This window comes from Mustela lutreola, chromosome 3, assembly GCF_030435805.1.
Source record: "Mustela lutreola isolate mMusLut2 chromosome 3, mMusLut2.pri, whole genome shotgun sequence".
NCBI classification, from domain to species: Eukaryota; Metazoa; Chordata; class Mammalia; order Carnivora; family Mustelidae; genus Mustela; species Mustela lutreola.
Window position 1 is genome coordinate 197,793,104 of NC_081292.1, and position 18,604 is coordinate 197,811,707.

Here is an 18,604-nt window from a genome sequence, read left to right on the forward strand (position 1 = left end):
AAACTATGACTTACCTCGCCGTTTCTGCGGGAAAACATGTTCTAAGGATCAAACAGCTCACTTGCGATTAAATATTTTCAGACAGCAATTTTGTGTAGGTTGGGACCTGCCTGTTTTCTTTAAGTGTTTTTTTACAATTTACATGTATACATTGCAATACATACAAAAAAGGGCTTTGGGCCCAAACTACTGCTCTTGATTTTTTGGGAGGAAAAAATAAAGTGACAATGCCCAGCTTGAGATCAGAATGCTAAGATAGGTCAGTAGAACAATTTTTGTCAATAAAAGAGAAACAAGGAAACAATAAGAGGCAGAAGTGTAACATTGTTAGGCACGTATTATACAAAAGTAACTCAGATGCAGATGAGTATTTAACTATAGATATTTACATTTTATCAAATTATGCTTTCATGGTTATTTACATGTCATAATATAGAATTTATGAATATGTGTCTCAGCAACACTCACATAGCCATGGGCTTCCATTCTAAAAATAGCACATTAGCATCTGCTTACCTACATCTGGTGATTAGTCATTCAATCCACTAATTATTCTTGGTATGAGAAGAGTAGAAGTATTTCTATTTAAATCATTTCCCTAAATTACAATATGTCATCAGCAAGTCTTTGCTTCTCATTTGAGTCATTCTCTTCTTTCATGAAGTTCAGCCACATAGAAAAGTGTTCCCAGATGTCAACGAGAGTTGGGTGCCCCTTATCTAAAATTCAGCCATTTAGAATCTCAGCAGCCATTTTGAAACAAAGTCTAAATTATTTTTAACTAACCTTCTTATCTGGAGAGAAACATAATCTCATTAAGAATAAAAAGTATAAAAAAAAGGATAAAAAGTGTAATATACATATAGCCTCTATTTTAATGGTCAAGTAGAATAAGATACACAGACCAAAACTTTCTGTTATATTTTTAAAATTCCTCTTTGGTCACTTTTGATCCACAATGGTCCCCTGCATACCTATGGAATCAAGGCTAAATTCCCCAGCCTGGCTTCTAACGGCCAGACTCTAACCTGCCCCATCTACCTCAGATTTCCCAGTCTCTACCTCCTCTTTGTTATGTTCACACCAGTAGCCTCACTGCCCTGCAACCCTTCCTTGCTATTGTGACTGGACTTTCCAGTGTTTCTCATCTGACATGTTCCTCCCACCGCTGGACCTGCCTGACTGGTACAGCTCAGCTCTGAACCTTTGGTTGCTTCCTTCACCCTTCTCCCCCCTCCCAGCCCCCCTCATCTCTCTCAAGGTTGAACTTTTGGATCACTGTCTGAAATGTGCGTTCTAATCATTACTTTGACTGTTTTCCTAACAAGTTGGTAATTACATCCTCTGAGGGCATGAACTAGATCTTATACTCCATCCAGATTGGCTGTTAATTAAATAATAGCATTTACGTACACGTGTGGGTATAGCCTCACCCCACACATAGACACACACGTGTACAGGGTGGGAGCCTAGAACCATTGTTTCCTTGTTCGCTCTGACCCCACTCTGAGGCCTGTCTCTGTATACTGCCCTCCCATGAGTCTTACTCTCAGTTTCTAGCACTGGCTTCTACCAATCCCGTTACTTCTTTTCTGTCCATCTCTATCATCTCTTTTTTGAACTCCACTGTCTATCTGGGCCCTAAGCTCCCTCTTCTACACCTTAATCCAGTCGGAGTTGAAGTAGGGGAAAGACAGGATTTGGAGTTTGAAGATATAGATGTGGAGATCTGGGTTTGAGGCCTTCTCCCATTTAGAGTAGTTGGATTAACTTGGAAAAGTCAGTGGGCCCCGGTTTCTTCATCTGTATTTTAGGAAATACACCCATCATGGGGTTGTTTTGAGGATAAAATACCCATGAAGCACTTTCCAAATAGTGTATTATAAAATATATTGTATTGCAATATTATTAAAATTAGCCCAAATATTCCTTTCCAGAGGCTACGTCACCCGCACTACACACACACGCGCGCACACACACGCACATACAGGCACCCACTGATTGCCCCAGGGCAGGTAAACTATTGCCTTCAATCTTTTTCCTTTTGAGCCCAGGAACATCATTGCCTTCCTTAAGCAGGCTCCATGACCTGTGTGGAGCCCGATCTCATGACCCTGAGATCATCATGACCGGAGCCGAAATCAAGAGTCAGACTCTCTAACCTATTGAGACACCCAGGTGCCCCAACAAATTGTTAAATTGCTAGATTTCAATAAATAATTTTATCAAACAATGACTTAAGTATAAGGTGCTGTGCTATTCTCTAGGGAATTTAAAAATTGAGGAAAACACTGACTGGGAGCTTCGAATCTAACAAGAGAGGCATACAGTTTCACAAATTAGTAGAATATATGCCGTGCTAAAAGAGTTTATAAATAGATTCTACTCAGATTGGGTGCTGACAGTATTGAGTCTATGACGATCTATAGAAAGACATTTCTAAATACCTTCTTTTCTTTGCAAGGTCACATTTTCTGCAGTAGGAAATCTAGGTTTGCCTTCGAATCAACTATTGGGGTTTTTAAATGCTTGGGTTTTGGGTACCTATTCTATACCTTGACTCTACACTCCCTTCAGCTACTGCCCCAAGTTTTTATTTCACTTCACAGGAAAACTTCTTGAAGTGGATGTCTCTGCTTCCTTCCTTCTTTCTCTAACTCACCCCGGATAATGCCTCTTGTGTCTACTGCTCCTACGATCGGGCTCTGGCCAAGTCACCAGAGATTCCATCTTCTCAAATCCAGAGGCTTATTAGACCTAATCTCAACTGTTTAGCAACATTCAACACCATTTAACATGTCACTCTTCTTGAAAAACTCTTTGATTTCTGTGAAGTGGGCACTTTTCTAGGTTTTTTCCCTGCCTCTGTGGGGACTCCTCTGCAGTTGTCTTTCCTGCCTCACCCTCCACTGAACTTCAAGTCTGGGCAACCCGAGGCTCAGTCCTTATCTCCACTTCCTTATCTCTGCTTTCCTCCAGATTATTTCATCTAATCCCTTTGGTTTAGAATGCCACCTTTGTGCAAATGACCCTCAAATCTCTGTCTCCAGCCCTGGTTTCTCCTTAGACACCAACTGCCAATTTGGTATTTCCTTTTGTATACCAAAAAGGTATCCCAAAGTCTTATCTCAAAGACCCCCGAACCATGCCGAGTTGCTTCCTCTTAGTCTTGTCTAGTTCAGAAAATGGAATTCTCATGAATCAGTTGTTCAAGAAAAAACCCGGACAGCAGTTGAACTGAATATCATGTTTAATCCATCATTCAATTATGTCAATTCTGCTTCCAGAGGGTATCTCAAATCTAATTCTCAATTTGTACTACAATCACCCTAGTCCAAGGCCTCTCTCCTCTGACTTAATAAAATACTCTCTATTTGAATAATTGGTACTTCCTCCACATTTCCCCATGCCTCTTTTTCTCAGTCTTGCCCATCTCAGTAAATGATAGCACGTTTCTACCAGTATCTCAGGCTTGAATTGCTCTTTCTCTCAATGCTCAGGCCTAATCCATGTGTAAATATTTAGGCTCCACTTTCACAAAAGGAATCTAACTCCTTTTTTACCTTCTTCTTCACGGCCACTCCAGGTCAAGTCTTATTTCCGTTGGCCTCAGCTGTTGCAACAGTCTCTTTATGATCTCTCTGTTTTGACTCAAACTCTTACACACTGATCACTCTGCACAGAGCAGAACAGCAGAAGTTAGGGGCGTTTGGGTGGCTCAGTTGGTTAAAGCATCTGCCTGAGGCTCTACTCCAATCCAGCCGCACAGGGGGCTCCCTGCTCGGCAGGGAGTCTGCTTCTCCGCTCCCTGGTGCCTGCTGACCTCCCTGTTTACACACTTGCTTAAATCTTTAAAAACAAAAACTGAAGCCAGATTACAACAATCCCGGATGGTGGCCCTGCAGTTGTTGTGCATATCGCTCAGATAAGCCCAAAGTCCCTTCCAAGGCCAAGGATCCAAGGATCTGTCCTCCCTCCCACACCAAATAATCATCTACCTGATCTTATCTATTTCCTTTCAACCTTTTTTCATTCAGTTCCAGCCTCATTCAGCTTTTTTCAGATTCTTCTCATTCAGCCTTATAAGTGACTTGCTTCCTTTTGCCTGGAGTGTCAAATATCCATGAGTCCTCATTTCTTATAATCTGTCCGAATTTGTCCCATTAGAAGAGAGATTTTCCCTGCTTACCTTATCTAAAAAATAAAAAAAAAAGAAACAAAAAACAAAAAAACAAAACCCAGCAACAACCACAACATTAATATGCACTCATGTGCCAGCTACTATTGTACTTTAAAGCTCACATCATCCTATAAAGTTAGATAACTTTACTATCCCTGTTTTGTAGATCAAGAAACAGAGGTATGCAGGTTAAATAACATGTGCCAAGGTCACAAAATTAGCAAGTTCTGGGTCTTAGATTTGAACCCAGGCTGTCTGGCTAGGAGTATGTGCTTTTAGTTACTACATTATTTTGCCTCTTTTTAAAAGTTCTTTATTTAAATTCAATTTAGTTAACATAGACTGTATTATTAGTATCACTGGTAGAAGAGACTCATCAGTAGCATATAGATTAAGTGCCCTCCTTAATACCTATCACCCTATTATTTTTTCCCCACACCCCCCTCCCCTCCAGAAACCATGCTTGTTTCCTAGAGTTCAGTGTCTCTTGGAGTTTGCCTCCCTCTCCATTTTCATCTTATTCTATTTTTCCTTCCCTTCCCCATGTTCATCTGTTGTTTCTTAAATTCCACATATGACAGAAATCATGTATTTTTGTCTTTCTCTGACTGACTTATTTCACTTGGCACAGTACCCTCTGGTTCCATCCACATTGTTGCAAATGGCAAGATTTCATTCTTTTTGATGGCTGAGTAATATTCCATTATGTATTATATTATAGTGTAATGGATATATGTAATTCCAATATATATAAATATATATCATATATAATAAAATGGAATATAGACGTGGGCTGTATATGTATGTATATATACATATATCTTCACCCATTCATCTGTTGATGGACATCTGGGCTCTTCTCATTATTTGGTTATTGTAGACATTGGTGCTATGAACATTGGGGTGCATGTGTACCTTTGAATCACTATGTTTGTATCCTTTGGATAAATACCTAGTAGTGCAATTGCTGGGTTGTAGGATAGCTCTGTTTTTTAATGTTTTGAAGAACCTCCATACTGTTTTCCAGAGTGGCCACACCAGCTTGCATTCCCACCAATAGTGTGAGAGGGTTCTGTTCTCTGCATCCTTGCCAACATCTGTTCTTTCCGTTACTTTTAGCCATTCTGACTGGTAGTGAGGTGGAATTTCACTGTGGTTTTGACTTGTATTTCCCTGATGATAAGTGATGTTGAGCATTTTTTCATGTGTCTGTTGGCCATTTGCATGTCTTTGAAGAAATGTCTTTTCATGTCTTCTGTCCATTTCTTGACTGAATTTTTTTGTTTTTTGGTTGTTGAGTTTGATAAGTTCTCTTTTTTTTTCTTCAAAGATTTATTTATTTATTTGACAGAGAGAGAGGGAGAGAGATCAAAAGTAGGCAGAAAGGCAGGCAGAGAGAGAAGGAGAAGCAGGCTCCCTGCTGAGCAAGGAGACTGATGTGGGGCTCAATCCAAGGACCCTAAGATCATAATCCAAGCCAAAGATAGAGGCTTAACCCAATGAGCCATTCAGGTGCCTCTGATAAGTTATTTATAGATTTTGGATACTAACCCTTTATATGATAAGACATTTGTGAATATCCTCTCCCATTCTGTTGGTTGCCTTTTAGTTTTGTTGACTGTTTCCCTTTTTTGCCTCTGTATAGCCCAGTGATCACCATATTAGTTTAGTAGCTCTCACTCTTCCCACTTGCTTCAGGCATTGCTGCATAACCAACCATCCCAAAACTTAGTGGTTAAAAACAACAATTTATCATTTCTTGGGAAACTGGGTCAGGAGTTCAGACAGGACTTGATTAGGGTGTTCTGCTCCTCTTGGCACTGGCTGGTTTCACTCGGCTGCATTCAGCTGGTAACTGGGTTGGCCTGGAAGGTCTCAGAAGTCTCTGCTTATGTTTTGGCAGTTTAGTGCTCTTCCATGTGGCCTATCTCTTCACATCATCTCTTATCAACCTCTAGTACACTCGACATCTATTAAAGCATGGCAACCGGCTTTTCAGAGGGGGACATATGTGGAAGCTGCCAAATTCTTTTTAACGCCTTGACTCAGTAGTCCCAGAACTTCATTTCTGCCTCATTTTATCAGGTAAAAAAAGAAAAACATCCTAGCCCATACTCAGGTGAAGAGGAAATAGAATCCATCTCTTGACATCAAGTGTGGCATTTATATACATGGAGGAAAGACTTGACAGTTGCCATCTTTGGAGTGACTTTTCTACACTACCAGAGTGGAAGTTCCACTCGAGCGATGACCCTTGTCTGTTTTGTTCATTATCATGTCTCTCTAGTGCCTAGAATAGTGCCTGGCACATAATCAAGTATGCAATAAAGATTTATTCAGTCCAAGAACTTAAGGGACAGGTTAGGGTTAGGGTTAGGTCTGAAGAAATAGGGGGGAAACCCGGAAGGAGTGTGTCCCAGAAGCCAAGGAGAAATCAGGAAAAGGAAGACTTAAAGTCTAGGGCTGCCAGGTAGGTTTTGTAATAGTGGTTAGTGGGAGTTAGGGCAATCCATCCCAAGGGGTCCCATTTTCCTCAGAAACGTAGGAGACAATTTTTAAATTTTCATTTTTAAAAAATTTTAAAAATTTTAAATAAACATATAATGTATTTTCAGCCCCAGGGGTACATGTCTGTGAATCACCAGGTTTACACACTTCACAGCACTCACCATAGCACATTAAATTTTCATTTTTAAAACTGTTTACCGAAGGGTAGGTAAAGTTCAGTTAGCAACGTGTGCGGGTTGGGAATAAAAGAGAAATTCCTAGTAGCCAGGTGTTAAGGACTGTTCTAGGCTTCGCAAGATTGCCTGCCCACATATAAGTCCCGACTGAAGCTGGACACCTATTCGTTTGCAGCGCTGCCAATTCTCAAGGTTATGTTGTTTTTAGCACTGGTGCAACAGTGGACAAGGTTGGCCGAATTGGTGCAGACCTTAACGATTTTGCAGGTGGGCGGAGGATCAAGGATGCACTGGGCTGAAGGTGAACAAGACAGAACGTTTATGCAAAGGAGCTTCAGACTTTGTATCTCGGTCGCTGATGGACTGAATGCAGGTTTGCAGGCTCAGAGATGGCACACTGCCTGGCAGCAGAAAGTTCGCACGCACTGTGTGCCAAAGGTGGCGGCTCGGGAAAATCTTCCAGAGAGGACTTATCAGCCGCGAGCTGAGTCGGGGTGGGGCTGCGGCTGCGACGAGCAGATTGTTGCGAAACTGTGTGCTGAGCCTTCAGACTAGTTTTACTCAGATCGTACATTGGGGAACGCTGTGCGTATTCATAAAAGATACCAATTTACTTCCTCTTACCCCATTGCACCTTTCGGGGTTGCAACCAAGTAACACTAGGACCAACTGGCGCCATTGCCAATGACGTCATTTGCGGGGCGGACGGGACTACGTTAGGGTATAGCCCGTAGAAGCAGAAGATATCTAGCCTTTTCCCTGTAAAGAGTAGCGAACTCATCCTTCTGACTTCTGCAGTTTGAGGTGGCAGCAAAATGCCTGCAGCTCCCGGTCACTTTCCTCACCACCTGTTACCATGGAAGCTCCCGGGTAGTTAGGCCCCGGCGACTCCATGTTACGTCACCGTCCAAGCGCGGTTGTTTTTTTTTTTTTTTTAGGCCTGGTGGCTCCGCCCTATCCTGAGGGAGGGGCAATACTCCCGAGGACATTACCCACAGTGCCTAAGGCCTCTTGGATAATTTTGATCCCTATCAGACGCCGTCGGCGTCTACCTCCACCTATTTCAGGGGGCGATCCCGGCCCGCCTTCACACTAGCCGGCCGCCCCGCAGCCCCGCCCCCCCGGAGGCCCCGCCCACCCCCGTGAATCAGCTGATCTCAGGGACCCGCTGGGCTGGGAAGCTCGCGCCGGATGGAGACTGCTGTGCTGCCGGTGGAGCGTCAGGTGAGCGAGGCTGAGTCTCCGGTCGGCCCTTGGCTTCGCAGGGCCCCGGCCCGGCTGTCCTGTGTGCGGGAGGCCGGGGTAGGAGAGAGAGGCGGAGGCTCAGACCGAGGCCCGGGAGCGCGCTTGGTGACCCACGGAGACGGCGCCCGCGTCTTCCAAAAAGCTTGCGTCCGACCGTCGGCTCCTGCCCGCCAAGGAGCACCCGACGCGGCCCCCTGTCCCGGCCCCAGGTTCTCCCACTCGCCCCCTTACTTCCCTCCCCAGACGTCGGAGCGGCGGGAAGTTCTTTCACGACCCCTTTCCCGCCTCCACCCACAGGTCCTTTCCTTCACCCATTCATGAGGATTTACTGAATGCCCGCTCTAGGCGCTCGGCACCGAAACCGGGGTCCCTGGCCGCGAACCTTGGTGAGTGTCCCAGGCGGGTTTGCCCCAAGGATGCAGATCACAGTGGAGGGTGGACCTGGTGCTTCGTGGGCTTGAAAGGGCGGTTGCTGAAAAAGACAATGACTTTGATAATAAGAATGAGTCGTTTAACCGAGTCCTTTGGCGTGTCAAGTGAGCATCCGAGGGTGAGCAGTTCTTTTAAGAGCCGAAGACGGAAAAGTAGCATAGGTCTGTCATTAGGAAATGGTCCCGACGCTGGTGTTGGTCCTCTGGGTAGTAGGACTACTTTGGAGACAAGCGACTGTAGGTTGGCAGGAGTGTTGTACTCTGGCTTACTGAGGGCTTTGATGATGAGGGAAGAGGAAAAACACCGGCTAAAGCGGCATATTCAAATACAGTATTCTCTCTAGGATGGAAAAAGAAATAACTGTTAAACGCAAACACAGATCTTTGTCTCTTGCCTTTTAAATTTGTTGGTGGCTGTATATGTTCTTTAAAAGGCCTTATAGAATAAAATAGTGCGATGTGTGTTTATTCGGAACAGGTATCAAAATTCAGCAAGATATTGGTCCATTTCTCCCCCCTGGTTTATCATGAATGTGAAGGATTTCGAGTGACCACTTGACTCTTGGGTTAATGAGTATTTAAGGCAGTGAAAAATTTGCTTTTGGAGTAAATTGCAATATTTTAATCTTAGTAATGTAAGCAAGCATGGGCTTTGGATATGGACATACCTGACATCACATTCACTTATTCTTTGATTTGGGGAAAGTTACTTAACTTTTCTACATTATTCTTCTAAATTGAGGATTAAAGTACCTTTCTCATCAAAGTACCTTTACTTTTAATGGTTCGTGTATTATGACAGTGCTGGCTGTGGTAAATATTCAGTACATATATATTTCCTATTTTTATAATTATTTTTTCTTCCACTATCTCATGACCCACACTGACTCACTGTTTTCTAAGTGGGAAAGAGAACTGAATATATATAGAAAAATATAATTCGCTTTTTAAATTCAAGGGATAGTTTCCAGATAATTTACTGATACAGATATCTGATAGTTACAGGAACTAGGTCTTCTGGTTGGTCTGTAGTAACTTTGGTATTCAGTAAGGGTTTTTTAGTGTGAAAGATGCTTTTGGAATCTATACTTAGTTTACACTTATTACTTAGTTTGCAAACTATGAACAGTATTGGCATATTCAGGGTTCATAGTTATAGCAAGAGAAATTCAAATCTGTTTCACAATATTAACATTTGAAAAGATAATGATCCAGAAAATAAAGTACCAAAAGGTCATTTGGTGTTGGGGTGGGGGATTCTGAGTTGTATCAGATAATCCTCTTTTTTTTTTTTTTTAAGTAGATTGAAGCAGTACCAATGGGAATTCTTCTGTTCAGATTTCAGCCTTTCAGAATTTATGTTCTTCTGAGACACTTAATTTTGGGCATTTTGACTGTTAAAGACACAAGAGTGTGTTAAGAACTTCACTGACACATGATTTCACTCTTATGTGATTAGGTGGAGAGAGTTCTATTAATTACCTTTCAACAAAAAGTATGGGTTTAATGCGTACTGCTGAGTCCATTTTAAGGGTATTTCTGAAGAATATGACTGACTTCTAAAAACCTTTTATAATCTTTTATGAATAGGACACTAGGTAAGGTATGGGTTAAAAAACTACAAAGAAAGGTAAAAATTGGTGATTTTTGAGATGGTGTAAAAGAAGGTGTGCTTTTAGGTAGTAAGAGGTTGAGCTCCTTTCTCAGACACTCCGAGGAGTGCTGGGAGGATTTTAATGACTTTCTAGATCATTTAGCCCTTTTTATAACTTTGTGGGATTAAACCTAGCATATAGTCCAACTATATTAGAGATTTTACTTGTACAGTTTTTTGTAAAAGCTGTTTTTCTTTCTTGTTACTCTTCTCTGTTGAAAACCAGATAATTCAGTCATCAGTAATAAGAGAGTAGTCGACTTTGTAGGTTATCAGTCCTTAAGAAAATGCACAGTAACCACAAATAAAATAGGAACAAACTGTGACATGGTTCTTTTGAATGTTGCGTTTATTTTCCTATACCCATCTCTTAACACTATATATGTTCAGGTGCTGTCTTTACATTATGTCTGGATGTTCATTGCATCACACAGTTGGTAGATTAGCTGAGAAACTGGTACAGTAGCTGAAGTAAGTGATCCACATGGGTAGAGCAAAAATATTTAAATCAGTGAGATAATGAGTACTTGTTTGGACTCTTGCAGGATTTCTCTTTCATATAGACTTCTTTTTCTTTTTCTTTCTTTTTTTTTAAGATTTTATTTATTTGAGAGAGAGCACTCACACGAGAGTGGGGTGAGGGGCAGAGGGAGAAGCAGACTCCCCACAGAGCAGGGATCCCAGTGTGGGGCTCAGCACTGGGACTCTGGGATCATGACCTGAGCCCAAGGCAGGCACTTAATCGACTGAGCCACCCAGGCACCCCTAATAGAGACTTCTTTTTTGGAGAAAATGTACAGACTGGGGCTGTTCCATAGAGTTTCAGTTGGCTACCAGAGAATTATGCTCATAGAGATAAACTTTAGTATCGTTAATTTCACTAATCAACTCATGGTTCTCTTTTACATATAATGTAAATAATAAAAATTATTTATTTATTAAATAAAAATTATTAAATAAATTTTGTTCTTTAGCATCCTCATACAGTTCTTCATTTCACATGATCTCTCTGTTAGGAACATGGTGGTTAAACCCAATGATGGCATCTGGATGGGTAACTTTCGTTTTGGGGTTCTTCCGCAACCAAATTTTTGTTGAGTTGAATTCTTAACTAAACTTAGGGCAACTGCCCAGGCAAGCATGCAGCAAAGATGATTATAGCAGTTCTTAAAATAGCAATGAAGTAGAACAATCCAGCTGTACTTCAGTAGGTTAATGGATAAACTATGGTTTATTCATGCAATGAAATCCTATCCCCAAGTAAAAATGAATGAACAAGATCCATACTTATCAATGTGGATACATCTCAAGTGCATAATAATGGGTGAAGAAGCAGGTTGCCAAAGGATGTCTACAATAGGATGCATTTATGCAGTTTTAAAAAAATATAGCTTACATGTGTATCTAATGAAATACATTAAAGTACAAGAACATATGGAAAATAAAACACATTAAAAATAGTGGCTAACTCGGAGGTAAGTTTGGGTGGAGCTCTTTCAGAAAATTGTGTAATGTTTCTTTCTATTTTAAAAATAGTTGAAGCAAATATAAAAATATGTTAACATTTAAAACTGAATGATGGGAGATCAACATGGAGTTAATCATTATTTTTACAGGTTTGTGTATAATTAAGATTGTGAAACTAGCACTTAAATTTTAACTTTAATTCTATTCTCATTTAAATTCTATGTAATTAGAGAAAAAATTCAAAAATAAATTTTTTATTTATAATTAGGGCTCTCTTCTGGTATGCTTTCTTTATTTTACTTTCTAGTCTCATGGTAGTTGCCTATGGAAAAATAATTCTTTTCTTTATGTAATAGGAAAAGGATGTGCCACTGCAGCTCCACCATGTAAAGCTTTTTCTAAGGAGAGGAGACAGACCAATTATTTAGTCAATTTTATTTTGCTGTTTGACTTGTGCTCCTGTGAAAATGCTTTTCTTAAGATGAGGAATATTTCCTTAAAAGGTTACAGAGGAATTTACATTCTAGAGACTCTTGGGGAATGCAAGCTTACATTGATCATGATCTCTCAAAGGATCGGGGAGCAGAATATATCATAAAGTCCTAAAAGGAATTTGGATAGAGTGACTCAGATACGACATGACCACAGATATCATGTGGTCATTAACACTTATTTTTAAAGTTTGGGTTGATTACATTTTATTATAGTGTGGTGAAACTGAATTTATACTGTGACTGCTGGTGTCCTAGTTACTGCTCAAAGAAAATCTAATTCTCTCTTAAATAAGTATTAATAAGTAAACATGATGAGCATGTGTTAAATGGTTCAAGTGGTGAATAGTAAATTTAATAGCTGATCCCTTATTTAACCTCAGTATTTAAACTTGAGTTAAATAAACTTTGATTCCTAATGAAGAATACCTGTTACGTGGGGCGCCTGGGTGGCTCAGTCGGTTAAGCATCTGCCTTCAGCTCAGGTCATGATCCCAGGGCCCTGCTTCTCTCTCTGCCTACCACTCCCTCTGCTTTCTCTCTCTTTCCTCTCTCTCTCAAATAAATAAATAAAATCTTAAAAAAAAAAAAAAAAAGAATACCTGTTACTAGCATTTTCAAAATAAGTAGGATTTATGTCTCCAGAACACTATTTTTTGGCATGTATACCCCCTGTTCAGTTATATGGCCCCATGATGACCTTAAGTCCCAGATGTTTTTGATTGGTAAAATAAGCCAACATACTTTGAAATGTATTTGTGTAGTATTGTCTTATTTAAAAAAAAATTGTGGCCATTTAAATGAGAGAATAGTAGCAAAATATTAAAGGAATAAACAATTTGTATCAGAAATTATACTCTATCATGTAATAACAGACACAAATTGTTACAGTACCTGAGAATTTGAAATTCAGTTCCTAGTATAATATCCATCAAGATGTTTCATGGTGATTTTAATTTGGGAAGATGTATTTTAAAAATTTTGCAGTGGATACAAAAAGGAGCTAAATGGGCATTGCTGGGCGTTTGTTTTACTGTATTTACCCCCCTCCTTCCCCCTCCGCCCGTGGGTAATATCCATTTTAGAGGATTTTCACAATCAGAAGAGTGTAGTTTTAGTAATTTTCAAGGGGAAAATAGCAGCCCTTGAGAGAGAGAGAGACCGTGAAGTGTCGTGTCCCTGATGGCACCGAAAACGGTCTCCATGTACTAAGACAGAGACTTATTTCCTGGGTTGTATAATATTTGTGAACTGACATGAAATAAAAGCATCTTCATTGTTAGGAAATACCATCAGCAAACTGAGAGTTTTTATCAAAAGTAGACACTTTGCTTTTGTGTCCTATATTGACTTTAATTATAGGTGGTGGAAATCTACATCATTTGGAAGTGGCGTCTCTCACTGAGTCCTCACTTAAAGGTAGCCCACTTGTACCTAGTGGTTACTATGGTTACAAGAATGCACCAATGAATAAACCATAGTTTCTGACCTCCAGAAGTTTATAATATATTTTGAATCAATGACTTAGTGAGTGCATTATCCCATTAGTAACAACATAATAAATAATAAGTACTTTCTAGGCTAGCTTTATTCAGTGTGTTAATTTACTGAATCCTTGAACTCTGGGTCAGTATTTAACGGGCCAGTCAGCTCCCATAGTTGTATCACAGACTGCCTTCTGGGTTGTAATTAAGGCTAAGAGGACCGGGATTTGAAGTGGCCTCCGCCTCTGGTGATGGTTGGTTTGTCAAGGCTGCAGTGCAAGGTGAGTGTTTCCCAACCTTCATCAGTGTTGGGAAAGGCTTCGGTGGTGGGATACCCAGGAAGCAGCAGTTATTGGTGTATAGATAGTATAGTAAGTCAGGTCATAATTTGCTTTGATCCATGTATAAATATATTGACTGAGTCTCTAAAAAAATATTCATTGAGCATTTGCCATGTGTGAAATAGTATAGTGTCTTAAATTATTGTTTACTACATTCATGATATAAGGTCTGGTTTACAACATTTAAAAATTTTTAAAAAGGTTATTTATTTGAGAGAGAGAGAATGAGCGTGTGCCCATGCTGGGCTAGGGGCAGAAGGGGAGAGAGAATCCACAAGCAGACTCCACACTGTGTGTAGAGCCTGACATGGGGGCTACATCCGAGGACCTTGAGGTCATGACATGAGCTGAAACCAGGCGTCGGCCACTCAACCAACTGAGCCAGCCGTTCAGGTGCCACCCAGGTGCCCCTGGTTTACTACATTTTAATAAAATGAAGCCAATTCAAACTTTGGAAAGAAAGTGTAAGCGCCTGCAATTTTACAATTTTGCAGTGGACACGAAATACAATTTACTACTCTATTGTTTATTGTCCTGTCTTAATGTCTTGTCATTCTAATCTCTAATTATCATTACTCTTGTAGCTACAATTATTGCAGTTGTCTAATCAATAAAGCTATTTTAAAACAGTAAGTGAGACAAGAGAGTAAGCCTGGAAGTGCTGTTTTACTGGCTTTTTCTTTGAGGGTGGTGTCTATAGAGAGCCGTGATTCTAGCCAGAAAGACAGAACATGATAGCATGTAAACTCCTTAAGGACAGGAGCTCCTTTATGTGGGCCTAATCTCGCCACAGATATTTCTTGAGTACTTGTTATAGATCAGGACTATGTTAAGCAGCTGGGCTGTAATAGAGAATAAGACATTTTTGGCTTTCACAGAAATTTTAGACTGGCATACCCAGAACATAACAGACAAAAAAAAAAAAACAAAAAACCAAAACAAAACATGTGTGGTGTTAGTTGTGGAAATTTCAGCATTTGAAAGTTGATGTATTTATGACTTACAAATTTATCTTTCACTAAATCGTTAAGGGAAAAGGACTTTATCCAGAGAGTAAAGTTTACTAGAGATGAACAAAGAGAATCCTGCATGATTTAATTTTCTCTTTGCAAGTGAGATAGTAGTTCACTAGCAAATTTCTGTTGCACATTAAATTTTTTAAAAATCTATATTCTGCTGTCATAAAGGGATTTAAGGCAGTTTGCAAAAATGTATAATATGGCAAGATGGAATAAAGAAACAGAATGACTGGAGCCAGGAGCGAGATTGGAATACATAGCACACATGGACTATGAAGTCCTAGTCACTTAACAGATGGCATCATATGAGACTCTCTCTCACCACGAAATCTGTACCCCTGTCTATATCTGTAACTGTGTCTGTGTATCTGTACTCTAGATCTGTTTCCTTTTTCATTAAAACATAGACCCTTCCTTCTGTGAAAGATCAGTGCTGAAACACGTGTTCCAGACGCTGTCCTCTTTCACTTTGTCCAGGACCTTGTTTCTTCCTCTGTCCCTGGCATCTGGGATGGGTGTCGTTGTCAATGCAGACATGCTTCTATTCTCTCATCTCCCCAGCCCTGCACATGCAAAAAACACACCCTTTATCTTCACATTCTTCTCTAGGTATTGCTCCATTTCTGTCATTTTGACAGTGTTTTTCAAAAGAGTTCTTTACATGAACTTAATTTTCTTGTGCTTTACCTCCCTTTTATTTTTATTTATTTATTTTTTGCCTCGCATTTAAAGCCAACCTACTACAATCTGGTTTTCAGTCCCCTATCACCACTGAAACTGTGGCCATGCTCAGCATTGATTTCCGTGTTGGCACATGCACTGGACACTTTTCAGCTCTCATCCTATGAGACCCCAGCAGCATTGACCTAATTGACCAGGCCTTTCTCCTGGAAACACTCTGCTTTGTTTTTATGGGTGCACATAGCCTCATGCTTCTCCCACCTCTCAGGTCACTTCTCAGCCAGTTGTTATCGCTTGTTCCTCGTCCTGACCAACCTCTAGGTGCAGGACCTCCTTACCGCTTGGTTTTGTTCCTCCCTTTCTCTTAGGACACACCCAGTGATACTCTGCATTGTCTTCATTTCACATATTATCCATATGCCTCCCAAGTTTGTATCAATAGCTGAGACTTTTTTCCTGAACTTCGTACTCATGTATTTAGCTGCTTTTGCTAGGTACCCTAGGATTTCTCACTGGCATCTTGAAATTACCATTAAAAAAACCCTTATCTTAACCAGAATCTTATACTTCAGAATCCTATTTTTTTTTTAATGTATTTATTTGACAGACAGAGATCACAAGTGGGGGTGGGGGTTGGGGAGCAGGCTCCCTGCCGAGCAGAGAGCCCGATGCAGGGCTCTATCCCAGGACCCTAGGATCATGAGCTGGGCCGAAGGCAGAGGATTTAACTCACTGAGCCACCCAGGTGCCCCCAGAATCCTGTCTTTTACTCTTCTCCATCATGGTAAATAGTACCACCAATACACAGTTCAAGGGAGAACCTAGAAATCATTTTTGATACCTCCTTCTTTATATTCCAGTTATGTCTAAATATATCACCAGGTCCTAGTTGTTCTAGGACAATATACCTCTCCCATTTGTTTACCTCTTTCTCTTCTACCAAATTGGTAACTTTGTATGAAATTAAAGAACCTAGGCTTCCTTCTTCTACCGAGAAGATGAGCCAGGTCAGTATTTGCAAGGATATTCCTTGGAAAATTAATTTGGGCACTGTATGTGAATATGTTTACCATAAAATAGACTTAAAACTTCTGAGATGAATGTAAATCATCACCACTGGAATACATTGTTAAAGCACCTATAGAATGTTTTGTAAGCAATGCAACTTTCTAATATACTGGTCAAGATGAAGTTTATATTAAAAGTACATAAAAGTAACTAAAGGAAATATAAAATAGTTAAAAGTTGGGGACCCCTACCAAAAATGATAGTTGTTTGTTTTAGAATACAGGTTCCTGTGGTGCCTGGGTGGCTCAGTGGGTTAAGCTTCCAACTCCTGATTTTGGCTCAGGTCATGATATTGGAGTCCTGGGATCAAGCCCCTTGTCAGGCTCTGTGCTCAGCAGGGAGTGTTGAGGATTGTTTCCCTCTATCTCTGTCTCTCTCACTGCTCAAGCTTGCGCGCGCGCGCTCTCTCTCTCTCTCTCTCTCTCTCTCTTTCGCAAATAAATAAATCTTAAAAAAAAAAAAAATACAAGTTCCAAGTACCTTTCTTGGACCCCCTGAGGCAATGTATGTTTTAGAATTCAGAATTTTTTGATATTTAAAGTGATTTGCATAAACCGTATATTATGTAACACTTTCTGTGGGATCTTTGGTACCACCCCATAACCATATTAATGTTTTTTTGAAAAAGATTTTAAAATTATTATTTAAGTAATCTGTACATCCAATGTGGGGCTTGAACATAAAACCCCAAGACCAAGAGTCACACATTCTACTGACTGAGCCAACCAGTCACCCCTTTCATATTAATATTTCTACAGCAAAATATATGACTATTCACACTAAAGGGACAAAAACTAACCTCATATTAGTTTTGGTCAGGTTTGCTATCAGATAAGTTTAAAACAGATTAGATTTTGCCAGAGTTTGAATTATGAAAAAACTTATTTTTCAGAGTTTTTTGGGCTTGGATTTTTCTTTCTTCCTTTTTTTTCTTTTTTAAAGATTTTATTCATTTGACGGGGGGTGGTACTTTGGATTTCTGGTTAGGGTTTTGTGGATCTGTAGATCATTTGTAGCTTTATCTAACAATAATTCGGATGCCTAGATCACATTTTTGGGGGGGCACTCTCAGATCATGGTGTTAAAAGCATACCCTCTGCTCGTACAAGGTAGCTTATTTCTCTCTCAAATGTAGCAGGAGGTTGTTTCCAATGGGATCTAAAGATGGAGTCAGATTGTTAAGAACCAGGGTTTGGTTTTTGTTTTAAAGGGCCATCTGAGAGTTTAACTGCTTTACCTTTCACTGTAAGGGAGATAATTTAAAGTATAGATGGCATTCTTTAACAGGAATCTAGCTTTGTTCTGGGACTCCTAGAATTTAAGAGCTGGAGGGGATGCTTGAGTCTGTTTTGCTCATTTTACAGATGTCCTTGATCTCTGGAAGACCATGCAAGGCAAAAGGGGACCCCATATTTTTTTTTTAAGATTTTATTTATTTGTTTGACAGACAGAGATCACAAGTAGGCAGAGAGGCAGGCAGAGAGAAAGGAGGAAGCAGGCCCCCCGCTGAGCCGAGAGCCCGATGTGGGACTTGATCCCAGCCGAAGACAGGCTCAACCCACTGAGCCACCCAGGCGCCTGAGGACTCCATATTTTGACTGTACAACATCACACGGTTTCTTTATCAGAGCTAATTAATATAATAAAGGCATCTGAAGGAAAGTTACTATAATAGTAGAAAAGAAGCAGAGTTTAGGGATTCTGTCTCCCAAAGGAATGTAGAATGAGAACCTTAAAGTTTATCTGGAGAGAACTATCCCCAGAAGAAACCCCATGATTAGGCAGTTTTATAACAAACATGTGAAGCAATGAGAGAGCTTAAAGGAAGTTTAGGTGCTATTTGAATGCTTGAGGCAAAT

The 18,604-nt window shown here is 40.3% G+C and overlaps 1 protein-coding gene across 7 annotated transcripts in view; it reads left to right on the forward strand.

Annotated features, from left to right (window-relative positions):
* The first annotated feature begins 7,972 nt into the window (after window positions 1-7,972).
* ALS2 (alsin Rho guanine nucleotide exchange factor ALS2) overlaps window positions 7,973-18,604 on the forward strand; it is a 76,087-nt gene continuing 65,455 nt past the window's right edge. For 4 of the 7 annotated variants that reach the window (XM_059168393.1, XM_059168395.1, XM_059168397.1 and 1 more), the window contains exons 1-2: window positions 7,974-8,088; window positions 8,407-8,495. The gene's annotated coding sequence lies outside the window, so the exon portion shown is untranslated. Of the gene's footprint in view, window positions 8,089-8,406; window positions 8,496-18,604 lie in introns of all 7 variants that reach the window. The other 3 variants (XR_009352055.1, XM_059168398.1, XM_059168394.1) reach the window with 2 other exon arrangements.